This window comes from Dipodomys ordii, unplaced genomic scaffold (assembly GCF_000151885.1).
Source record: "Dipodomys ordii isolate 6190 unplaced genomic scaffold, Dord_2.0 Scaffold49, whole genome shotgun sequence".
Lineage (NCBI taxonomy): Eukaryota > Metazoa > Chordata > Mammalia > Rodentia > Heteromyidae > Dipodomys > Dipodomys ordii.
The window spans coordinates 10,575,565-10,588,394 of NW_012267265.1; positions in this window are offsets into that span (position 1 = coordinate 10,575,565).

The following is a 12,830-nucleotide window of genomic DNA, read 5'->3' on the forward strand; positions in this document are numbered from 1 at the left end:
AGTTCAGGCCCCACGACCGGACCCAAAAAAAAAAAAGTCTCCTGGACTTTCCTGCCTGGGCTGGCTTTGAACCTTGATCCTCAGATCTCAGCCTCCTGAGCAGCTAGGATTACAGGCATGAGGGCATGAGCCACCAGCGCCCAGCTTACATCTGTTACTCGTAATTGTATTCAACTAGACTATGAATTCATAGAGGATAAAAATATCTTCTATAAAGCCACGCCAAGCATCAGTGGAACACAGGTACCTGAGATCAGAGGATCAAAGCTCAGAAACAGCAAGACTGGTACACATACACCCCATAAGTGAACTGTGGCTCTGATAAAACTCCAGGCTTGAGCAAAAAGAAGCTAAGTTAAGACAGTGTACAGGCTCTAAGTTCAAGCCCTAGTACCAACACAAAAATGAAAAAAAAACTTGATACCTTCACTAGAATCCCTTTATCAGAACCAGATGGACACATAATGTAAGTAGTAGCTGTTTTAATCTACTGGATACCCTTTAAAAACTAGGCAGGAGATAACCCTGTTCTCAATTTTTTTTAATATATACATTTAGCTATCTAGAACAACCTATCTGGAAGAAACAGCAGGGAGAACCTATTTCTTTTTTCTTTTGTTGGTCCTAAGGCTTGAATTAGGCCAGGATGCTGTCTCTGAGCTCTTTTGCTCAAGGCTAGCACTCTACCATTTTGAACCACAGTGCCCTGACTGGCTTTGAACCTCGATCCTCAGATCTCAGCCTCCTGAGTAGCTAGGATTACAGGCGTGAGCCACCGGCACCGGCCAGCTTTTTTTTTGATGAACTTTTTTTTGTCAGTTTTGGGACTTGAGCTCTGGGACTGGGCACTGTCCCTGAGCTCTTCAGCTCAAGATGGCTGCTCTAACACTTGAGCCACAGTGCCACTTCTGGTTTTCTGATGGTTAATTAGAGATTAGTCTCATGGACTGTGTTGCCAGGGCTGGCTTTGAAGAGTTTCATGAACTTTTCTGCCCCAGCTCAATTCAAACCTCAATCTTCAGATATTATCCTCCTTAGTAGCTAGCATTAAAGGAATGAGCCATCCACTCTGGCTAATGTGACCATATTTAAGTAACACCCTTCTTAAAGAATAGCTTCTTGAGAAAGTCAGCTGCTGTCAACTGCTTTTCTTTATCTCTGATGTCCTCCCACTGAGCACTGTCCACAGGCATCTACAGGATTTATAGCTTAATTAAAATATAACCTCAATCTTCTCAACTAGACCTTTTTAACTTTAAAAACGAAGTGCTAATCACAGCTTACAAAGCCCTGGGTGACCTCATTCCTGTACATCTCTCAGGTATAATTTTTACACCCTGGTTAAGAGTTCTCATAGCTGGGCTTTGGTGGCTCACACCTCTAATCCTAGTACTCAGGAGGCTGAGATCTGAGGATCAAGGTTCAAAGCCAGCCCAGGCAGGAAAGTCCGTGAGACTCTTATGTCCAATAAACCACCTGAAAACCAGAAGTGGCACTGTGGCTCAGGTGGTAGAGTGCTAGCCTTGAGCTGAAGAGCTCGGGGACAGTGCTCAGGCCCAGAGTTCAAGCACCATGACCAACAAAAAAAAAAGTTCTCAGGTCTTATACTCAGTACAATTGCTCAAAAGTGTCAATTGGGCTGGGTGCAGTAGCTTATAGATATCATCCTTCCTACTCTGGAGGCAGAGATAATTCCAGGCCAAACATCAAAAAGTTAGCAAGATTTCCTCTAAACCAACTGCAGTTGATATTTGATGTTTGAAGCCTCTCAGAATCCCAAAGATCAGGAATAGGGAATTGTGGGTCTACTAATCAGAATGAACTCATCACGGCGCCTTTATTCTTGGAAAGGCACTATACCTCATTCAACCAAAACACTGAAGAACATCCATTGATATTAGAAGAAAAAAACAGGTCATAAACAGAGATATGTAGCTGGAAAGGTTTCTGACTCATTTTGCAACAGATAGATCCCTATGAAGACGAGTTCTTGAGCAAGGCGCTGGGGGTTCATGCAGTCCTTGCTACCTGAGGCTGAGATTGGGGATCACACTTCAAAGCCAGTCCGGGTAGGAAAGTCTATGAGACTCTTATGTCCAGTTAATCACAAAAAAAGCTGGAACTGGCACTGTGGCTCAAGTGGTAGAGCAAAAAGGTCAGGGACAGCATCCAAACCTAAAGTTAGCTCTAGGACTGGCAAAAAAAAAAAGTTATTGGCGACAAAATTAACAGGACTTAAGAAACAAAGAACTCCCATTCATCTGGTCGAACCACTACTAAATATCCCCATGGTGCTGATCACATGTATGGTGTATATGTGTACGCCATTATGTGTTATAGACTGTGATAGACAATTTGCTCCAGGAAAGTTAGAATGAACTTGTGACTTTAAATGAGCATCACTATTCCACAATACTGGGAAATTATGTAATCACTTAATCACAATTAAAAAAAAAAAAAGAACCTCAGGGAAGGTAGGGAGGGAAGGGATGGTAGGGGGAAAACAATGGAGGGGGTAACAATGCTCAATGGGAAGTGTACTCATTACCTTGCTCATGTGACTGTAACCCTCTGTATAGTATCTTTACAATAAAAAAATTTTTAAAGAAGTTATTGGGACACAACAGGTAGGATACCAAGTTCTGGTCAAATTCTTTGAGCTGCATAGCAACTTTTTTCTCTAGATTTAGTTTCATGACTCAATAAATTACCTTTTATCATTTGGTCCAGTTTGACCTGCTAGTTTATTTCTTTAAATTAGAAGTAGTCTGGCCGGGAGATTGTGGCTTAGTGGTAGAGTGCTTGCCTACCATGCAGGAAGCCCTGGGTTCCATTCCTCAGTACCACATAAACAGAAAAAGCTGGAAGTGGCTTTGTGGCTCAAGTGCTGGCCTTGAGCAGAAGAAGCTCAGGGACAGTGCCCAGGCCCTGAGTTTGAGCCCCAGGACTGACAAAAGAAAAAAAAAGTCTAATGGGCATGGTGGTACCTTTAAGTCTTATATCCAGGAGAGATTGAGGCAGGAGTTCCAAAGCAACCTGAGCTATTTAGCCAGACTTTATCTCAAGAAAGAGAGATTGAGATTCTATTAACCACTGAATTGTTATCAACCTTGCTTTACTGCCATGCCATTTCCCAGTGTCCCCTTTTCCTTATGGTACTGAGTTCGAGTTTGCCAAGTAAGGTACATCATAGTTCTTTCAGACTACAATAACAACAACAAAAACTATGGTACCATGGACTGACTAGCTTATTAACAATTGTAATTTGTTTCTCTCCTTTGTCAAGACTGGCAGATTCTGTGTCTGGTGGAGGCCCTACTTCTGACTCAAAAACGGCACCTTCTCAAAATCCTTGCATGTTTTGTTTTGTTTTTTGGGTCCGGTCTGGGCCTGGGTGCTGTCCCTCAGCTCTTCAGCTCAAGGCGAGCACTCTACCACTTGAGCCACAGCGCCACTTCCGGCTTTTTTCTGCTTATGTGGTGCTGAGGAATCAAACCCAGGGCCTCATGCATGTGAAGCAAGCACTCTACCACTGAGCCAACTTCCCAGCCCAAAATCCTTGCATGGTGCAAGGGACAAGGCAGTTCTTGGGGCCTTTTATTTATTTATTTATTTTTGGCCAGTCCTGGAGCTTGAACTTAGGGCTTGGACACTGTTCCTGAGCATCTTTTGCTCAAGGTTAGCACTCTACCACTTGAACCACAGGCACCACTTCCAGCTTTTCTGTTTATGTGGTATTGAGGAATTGAACCCAGGACTTTATGCATGCTAGTCAAGCACTCTACCACTAAGCCATGTTCCCAGGCCTCTTGGGGCCTTTTATAAGGGCATTATTCTCACATGAAGGCAGAGTGCTCATCCCGTCACCTCCCAAAGACCACCTTCCTAAGTTTAGTATTTCAATTTATGAATTTAGGGGAGTAAAACCTTCAGACCATGACCAGGTATAGTAGAGTAGGAAGGCAGAGAAAAGAAGCTTTTTATCAGATAACATTATATTTAAAGATAAATTGATAACCTCACTGTCAAGGATGGCATTGATAGTCCTTGACATTGACATACAGTAAGAAAATGGGTTCTGTCACCTTTGGTGACCAAGAAGTTGCTGCTATGGGTGGAAATAAAGGGTACAAGAATTGTTTAATGATCTGGGCTATTTTGGCTACTTTGGCTATAAGTACTCTGGCATACTTGGAGAAAGAAAACTATAAATTCAAAGCTTTAGGTCCCTATTTAAAGGAATGAATAAGGAACTGGAGTTTTCTTAATCTGCCAGGAAAAATAATATCTTTGATTAATGTGACTAGAGTCATATTTCAAAAACTAAACCCCAAATGATGAAATTACAAAGGCAGTTAAATTTGCTTGCATGATTTCTGAAAGTTAAAAAACTCCAAGAGTAGAGGAAGTGGCTCTGTGGCTCAAGCAGTAGAGTGCTTGCCTTGAGCTGAAGAGTGCAGGGACAGCACCCAAGCGCAGAGTTCAAACCCTATGACTGACAAAAAGAGTGGAGGGCTGGGAAGGTGGCCCTCATTCAATTCCTCAGCACCACATAAGCAGAAAAAGCTATGGCTCAAGCAGTAGAGCACTAGCCTTAAGCTGAAGAGCTAAGGCCCCATGACTGACAGAGAAAGAAAGGAAGGAAAGAAAGAAAGAAAGAGGAACTCTGAAAAGTACAGCTTGAGCAGATTTCCATGAAGCACAATACAGGTACCATGATTCTACCAAGTTTTCCTTATAAGCAAAAATCCTTCCTTTACTATGGTAGGTAGAATAATGGCCCCCAAAGGCATTCCATCTCCTAATGTCTTAATCCCCAAACCTGTAAATATACTTACGTAACAAGAAGAACTTCGCAGATGTAATGAAGGCCTTTGATGTGGGAAGATTATCCTGTATTATCAGTGTGGGCCCAAACATACTTCTAAGAAGGAAGATTAGATCATAGAGATTTGAAGGTTCTACAGTATTGACTTTAAACAAAAAGAAGCAAGGCCAGATGCCAAGAAATGCAAATGGCTTCCAGAAGCTGCCATTTAAAATCAGCAATTGCCTCCAGAAATGCAATCCTACTGACAATTTAATTAAACTTTATGAAACCGAGAACTGTAAAGTGAAAATTTTGTATTATTTTAAATGGTACCAATTTATGGCAATTGATTGCAACGGCAATAGAAATCTGGTCCTGAATTGTTGCTTTCGTAGAATGCCAAATCTCAGGGCTAACATCTGTCATCTCCCATTGTTCCTAGATGAATAACTGCACTCAAACCTTGGAAGAACTCTGCAAAAAAGCATTTTGCATCATCTATGATATTGACCATACATTAAAATTTTGAAATATATATTTTTCAGTAATGGGAATTGAACTCAGGTTCTTTTCTCTGAACTCTTCCCACTCAGGTGTTGCGCTTTCAGCTGAATTTATATCATATGATCTTGCCTGCCACCTTCATTGCCATAGGCAAGTATAGCAGTGGGTACCTGCTAGTCAATTGGATTTTCTCTCCGAATTTGAAATTGGAGTATTGAGCTGCTAGGCAGATGACCAGTGCCGCTTGAACTAGGGAGAATTTTTATTATAAAATTGAGCAATATTTTTGCATTAACTGTAGAAAAAGAGATGGAGGACACAGGTTTAAATATGTAATGGGGAGCAAAAAAGCAGGGATAAGAAGCCCTGTGGTTCTGATAAGATGCAAATGACACTCCAATCACTAATTCTGTCCTCAGGTGAACTTTCTTGGATTATATGCAGTACCCTTTGCTCCCTTGAATTCATACCTTTTTCCCCCACTAGGGTTTGAACTCAGGGCCTGGGTGTTATGCAGTCCCTGAGCTCTTTTGTTCAAGGTTAGCGCCCTACCACTTGAGCCACAGTGCCATTTCTGGCTTTTCTGATAGTTAATTGGAAGTAAGAGTCTTCATGGGCAGATGCCAAAGTATTCCCAAATACTTCATCTTCTGCCCCAGAACCTCCAGTTCCCACAATATGCATCCCGAGTCTTCTGGTAGGGATGGATGACCTTGCCCACAAACAGCTAAAACACAGAGTGACTTAAATCTATCAGATGATAAACCAAACATGACTTACAAGCAAGATTTTCCAAGAAGAGTGTTGCCGCGGACCGGGTTCTGTCGGGACGACGGAGGATACCTAGGGGAGGAACCTGGAATAGGATGGGGAGATGGCAAACAGACAACTCACACACATTAGGAGTGGATGCTGAATGCGATTTAATGCAGAGAATAGCAAACTTTTATAACAAAAGTCTCCATAAGAAAGGGCAAAAGGTTACACAATCTTGCTGCAAGGCTTCGTTCTTAGATGGTCACCAGCTGGTCGCCTGAAAGGGCAAAAGTTTACACAATCTTGCTGCAGGGCTTCATTCTTGGGTGGTCAACAGCTGGTCGCCTGAAAGGCACTTGTTTCCGGCTTATCTCTAAGAAATATAATGGGTTTCGATGTTTGTCACCATTTAACCATTATCTTATTTTTATAGAGGCCTTAATTGTCCCATAGGATTTTTCCTTCCTGTTCCTTCTTTAATAATAAGCACCAAGGAGACTTAGATCTAGCAAGTCTCTTAGTAAATGAGAGTATAGGAAGTTCTTTCTCCTAAGTAGTTATCTCAGCAATTGCCATACATTCTTTCTGTTCTAGCCGCGCCTACAGCTTCTTGTAAATCTCTTACAAACAATTCCTTCTGCTGAAGTGACTTTGTGAAACCCCCAATACTTTTATATTTGCTTATGGCTTTTCTACTAGCCTCCATAAGAGGGGGTTTCAGGGTAGCACTTAACTCTGGTGAGTTAGTCATATTTTTAAGACACTCATCAGATATTGGAGTCGTCAACACTCTTAAGAAAGAGCTTTGTATAGGGAAACGTTGACAATGAGCAAGTACAAAGAGCAGTAGAAACAGTAAAAGATTAGTAGGCACTCTTATGAGGAAAAGATAGGCAGAAACACATCTTTCCCAGGGGCTTGCCAGCCTTTTCCCAGGAGTAGGCCTCTTAGAATCCCTATTCTCCAAGGTAGACTTCGGTGAAGTCCCAAAACTTGGAGATAGGTTTCTGTAAAGCCCCATTCTCTGAGGTAGACTTCGGTGAAGTCCCAAAACTCAGAGATAGGTCTCTGAAGCCCCTATCATGGTCTGATAGATGGTTTTCCATGCTAAGCAGACTCCACTGGAGTCGGCGTGGCAGAGTGTGTTTCTCCTCCTGTGCTATAGCAAAGCCTAAGGCTGCCCCTGTTCTTCCTTGGGAATTACCAAACACCATTCAGTTTATAAACTATTGGCCTTTGATGTGGCAAACAGCATGCTAGGCTGAGCATATAGTCTAACAGCTATCTCTTCTTTCTAGAGCTAGTAGATGGTATCCTTATATGCTACCACTTTCCATGAATCTGCTTTATATTCTTATTTTCACCAGAATTAGAAAGCACTCAAAAATATGTGAATACAGCTTCCTTCTAAAACACTAAATAAACAAGTAGATATATGGGTAGGGAAGAGAGGGCTGGGGATGTAAGCTCAAGTGGTAAAGTACCATTTAGCAAGTGTAAGGCCCTGAGTTCAAAACCCAGTACCACCACCAAAAAATGGGAAATATAGAATGTTTCCTTCTTTGTTTACTATCCCTCTCTATTCTCACAAAATAGGAGTTTGAAGGGTAGAGTTATGCCACCATAACTTCTGGTCTGCTCTCTTCAGTCTTCAAGACTTTGTCCTTGATTCTCTTCTCTTTGTACCATTAATCTTTATGAATGGCTCATAATAGCTTATCACATTGGTAATTTTTTGTTTGTCTGGTGGTCGCTGTGGGGCTTGAACTCAGGGCTGAGTGCTGTCACTGAGCTTTGTTGTTCAAGACTAGTGTTTTGAGCCACAGTTGCAATTCTGGTTTTCAGGTGGTTAATTGGAGAAAAGAGTCACAGACTTTCCTGCCTGGGCTGCTTGCTCAGATCTCAGCCTCCCGAGTAGTTAGGATTACAGGCGTGAACCACCAGTACCTGGCTCAGATTGGTGATATTTTTGTTGTTTGTTTTTGTGGGGGGTTTTTTGTTTTGTTTTTTGGCCAATCCTGGGGCCTGAGCGCTGTCCTTTGTGTTCAAGGCAAGAAAACTACTATTTGAGCCACAGTGCCACTTCCAGCTTTTTCTGAATAGTTCATTGGAGATAAGAGTCTCATGGACTTCTTTCCCCCAGCTGGCTTTGAACCACAATCATCAGATCTCAGCCTCCTAAGTAGTTAGGATTACAGTGTGAGCCACCGGCATCCAGCTGCATTGGTAATTTTTTAAAAATCAGTTTGTTATATAACTACAGAGTGTAGTATAGAATCAGAATTTCATGGTGGTTTCCAAACTACAAGTATACAGACATCTAAGGTTTTCAGAAAGAAATCACTGGGACCTGAGGATATAGCTCCATGGCAGAGCATTTGCCTAGAAGTACAAAGCTCTGGGTTTAATCTCCAGCACTACAAAAGGAAAGAAAAGGAATGATAATATTTTTAATGTCACCATCCATTCCTCCATTTCTTTATTCCAGTTTAGTAGAAATTATACCTATATATTTAATTCATAGAATTTATAAGAATTATTATTAATTTTTGAAAAGCTCCCATCTTCTTTTGCCTTTTTCCGTCATCTCCAATCACTTGGGCCTAGAAAGTTTTTTTAATCAACTTCTTTAAGAAGTATCAGTCCATCATGCCTATAATCCTAGCTACTCAGTAGGCTGAGATCTGACTGCTAGTTTGGAAACTCTAGTCCTAAACTACTCAAGTAGTTTATGTGGCTCAAGTAATAAAAGAGTGTTCACCTTGAGCAAAAGAAGGTCAGGAACAGTGCCCAGGCCCAAAGTTCAAGACCAGGACTGGCAAACAAAAATTTATTATATAGGGGATGTACAGAGGGTTTACAGTTACATAAGTCAGATAATAAGTACTTTTTCATGGATAGTGTCATCTCTCCCCTCACTCCCAGTTTTCCCCTCCCTATTTAATTGACTTCTTAATCTGCCTGGCATTGATAATATTCTAGTATATTTGGGAAGATTCTCTACAAGCTCAGCACTATGACTAGACAGATATTTTGTATTTCATAAAGCAGATGCTGGAGCTGGAGCTCAAATGGTAGAACCTCTGCCTAGCAAATATGACACTTTAAGTTCAAATTCCAGTATCACCAAAAAGAAAGAAGCAAGGGAAAGGGTAACATTGTCCAAAAAGAAATGTACCTGATTTATGTAACTATAATCCCTCTGTACATCACCTTTTATAACAATTTTAAAAAAGGTTTATTGTACAACAAAATAACAAATTTTATTTATTTGTAACAGGAGAGTAGTAAGTAGAATTGTCTAATAGTCTATTTCAGTAAGTTTTGCATGATGAAACTTCTAATAGCAATTTCACCAAACTTTTTTTTTTCTCAATTGACATTTGGGAGAAAGGTAATTATATATTCACATGAAGTAATGAGAAACAACATATATCCTAAGTACATTTTATCCAGTTCTCTCCAGAGTTAACATTTTGCCAAAATACAATATAAATCACAACCAGGAATTTGACATTAATGCAAACTCTTATTTATGTTTTTCCTACTGACTTTGTAGATGTTATACAGTTTTTTTCATATGTCCAAATTTAATAACATGACCTCCAGCATTCTTTGATCCTAAGGCCTGGTATCACTAAGCTAATACCTCTAAATACGTCATTTTATTTCCCTGTGCTGCCTTTTTCCTTCATATGACAAGTAAAGATGTTGAGATAGCTTGCTCCAAAAGTTTGTGGTTTGGGGTTTTTTTGTTTTTTGTTTTTCGTTTGTTTTTCCAATTTTGGTCTTGAACTCAGGGCCTGAGTACTGTCCCTGAACTTCCTTTGGTCCAAACTAGCATTCTGCCACTTGAGCTACAGCTCCACCTCCAGCTGTTTTGCTAATTTATTGGAGATAAGGAGTCTCACAGACTTTCCTGCCCATGCTAGCTTTGAACCATATCCTCAAATCTCAGCCTTCTGAGTAGCTATTATTACAAGTGTGAGCCACCCACCAGCACCCAGCCTCCAAAAGTTTTAATGTGTATATTTCTGATAAATTGTATTAAATTTAATGCTACTAAATAATAGTAATATACGGTAGGAATGCTTTGAGCAGTGCCAGTCCAAAGCACAACTTTGCTTTTATATTTTTGTTCTTTTTGGAATCTTGTTTCTCTCATCTTCCCTATGCCTCTTATGTGAAAAAGTGAGGATTGGAATCATTTTTTTCTAAAATATCTGAAAAAAGATATGTTTAGAATATCTACCAAAAAGTAATATTTAACTTGGTTTGTTATGTCAATTTTTTGGCTAGTAAAAATGAATAGAAATCATATGAACCAGAAATTTCACAGATAAATATATACTTCATACATTGTAATGTAGCATCATTTCATGCATTGTAATGTAGCATCAGACTCCACTAAGCAAAGGCACAGTCCCTAACAAGACTAATTCCTAAGTTTAGGGATCCTGCTCTTGACACCTACACTTTTGATCTACTGGCTACAAATTAGGAGTTCCTCTTCCCTGTAAAAAACTTATAGTGATCAAAATTGCCTTCAAAATGGCTCCAGAACTCAAGAGAGCACTGTATTTATGATTACAGTTTTATTGTAAAGGCTACAAATCAGAACTGCTCAAATAAACTGAAACATAGGGAGAGGAGGGGAAGTGCTACTTGTGTCACTAGACACTCACATTGGTGTGTTCACTAGTCAGAAAATTCTACTGAGGCCGAGTATTCAGAGTTCATTATGTAGGCATAAGATGAATCACTGATCACAGGAATCAACTCAAACCCCAGCCTCCTTCCTCTCCCTCCCCTTTTCAAGACACTGGGCAGTCTATCGTATGGTTCACAGCCCTACCAATCCTTTAATCACACATTCAGCCACCATCCTGAAGTTATACACAGCTCCTACTTGAAACTATATACAGTATCTCATTTTGGTATTTCTGTGTTCATGAATTATAAAGAAACTCATTGCTTGGAGAAATTCCAAAGACTTATAATCCCTCCCAGGTACCCAAAGACCAAAATCTTTGCATCAAGAAGAAACATTGAAAATGTAAGTGTACAAAAAGTGGAAATAGGGCTGGGAAGGTGGCTCAGTGGTAGAGTGCTTGCCTTGCATGCCTGAGGCCCTGGGTTCGATTCCTCAGCACCACATAAGCAGAAAAAGGCGGAAGTGGCACTGTGGCTCAAGTGCTAGAGCACTTGCCTTGAGCTGAAGAGCTGAGGGTCAGTACCCAGGCCCAGAGTTCAGGCCCATGACCTACCAAAAAAAAAAAAAAGGTAGCATAGGTTCTAAGGGTCCTTTCTAAACACTCCTATATTTAAGAACTCATTGGGAGGACTTGCAGAACTCAACATAGAGGCATACTTGTGGCTAAGATGTATTTTCTCTTTTTTTCCTTTTTGACTAAGATTTATTATAAAAGAATATTAGGTAAAATCTGCAAGGGAAAAAGTCAGAGGATGTGTGTGTGTGGTGTGTGTGTGTGTGTACTTCCAAGAGTTGTCTTTTTACAGTAGTAACCCAGGGGAGGAACTTCAATCCCATAGGAATGAATTGTGATAATATGTGTAATGTATTTCTACATAATAGGCCAAACTCATTAGCAACCCGGTATGTAAGGTTTTTATTGGGAGTTGATTCCCTGCCTAGTGTATGTGAACATTTGAGTTGCCTGAGGAAAAAGCATTAACCAGAGTTGATAGAGAGTTGAGGCAAAGCCATCCACAGGGAATGTTGGAAATCTTCTAACATTTTTTTACCCAGATTCCTTTCAGGGGCAATTTTGTAAGCAGGACCTTTAAAGGTTAGCAATCTCAGGTTTGCTCTGTTAACATGGTTTTTTGTTTTGTAGATGCTGTACAATGGGATGTTACTCAACAATAGAAAAGAATGAAGCACTGATAAGTGCTACAACGTGGATTAATATGGAAAGCATTATGTTAAGTGAAAGAAGCCAGTGGAAAACAAAGGTCACATATTGTATGATTGCATGTATATGAAATAACCAAAACAGGAAAACTGACAGGAAGGAGAGTATTAGTTGCCTAGGACTGGGTGATCAGAAAGAAATGGAAAAACATAAGACTTTTTTGGGTTTTCATCCTGGTTCTAGGAATCAGCTACTAAGGAAAAACTCTGAGCCACATCCCCAGAGAATTTTACACTGTAAATGATGAATTGCAACTCCAGTGCCAGTGGCTCACTCCTAAATTCTAGCTACTTGGGAAGTGGGTCTGAGAATTGCTGGTCAAAGCCAGGCTAGGTAGGAAAGTCCATGAGACTCTTACCTCCAATTAACTACCAAAAAGCTGGAAATGTAGCTGTGACTTAATGGTAGAGCACTATCCTTGAGCACAAAAGCTCAGAGACAACACCCAGATCCTGAGTTCAAGCCCAGGACCAGTACCGAGAGAGAGAGAGAATGGATGAGTTGTATAAAATGTTAAGTATATCTCAATAAAACTGTTATATAAAATTGGCTATAAGGGGGCTGGGAATGCCGCTTAGTGGTAGAGTGCTTGCCTAGCATGCGTGAAGAAGCCCTGGGTTTGATTCCTGAGCACCACATAAACAGAAAAAATCAGAAGTGGCACTGTGGCTCAAGTGGTAGAGCGCTAACCCTGAGCAAAGGAAGCTCAGGGACAGTGTCCAGGCCCTGAGTTCAGGCCCTAGGACTGGCCAAAAAAATGGGTATAAGCACTGTGGCTCAAAGTCGTAGAGCACTAGTCTTGAGTGAGAAAACTCAAACAGCTT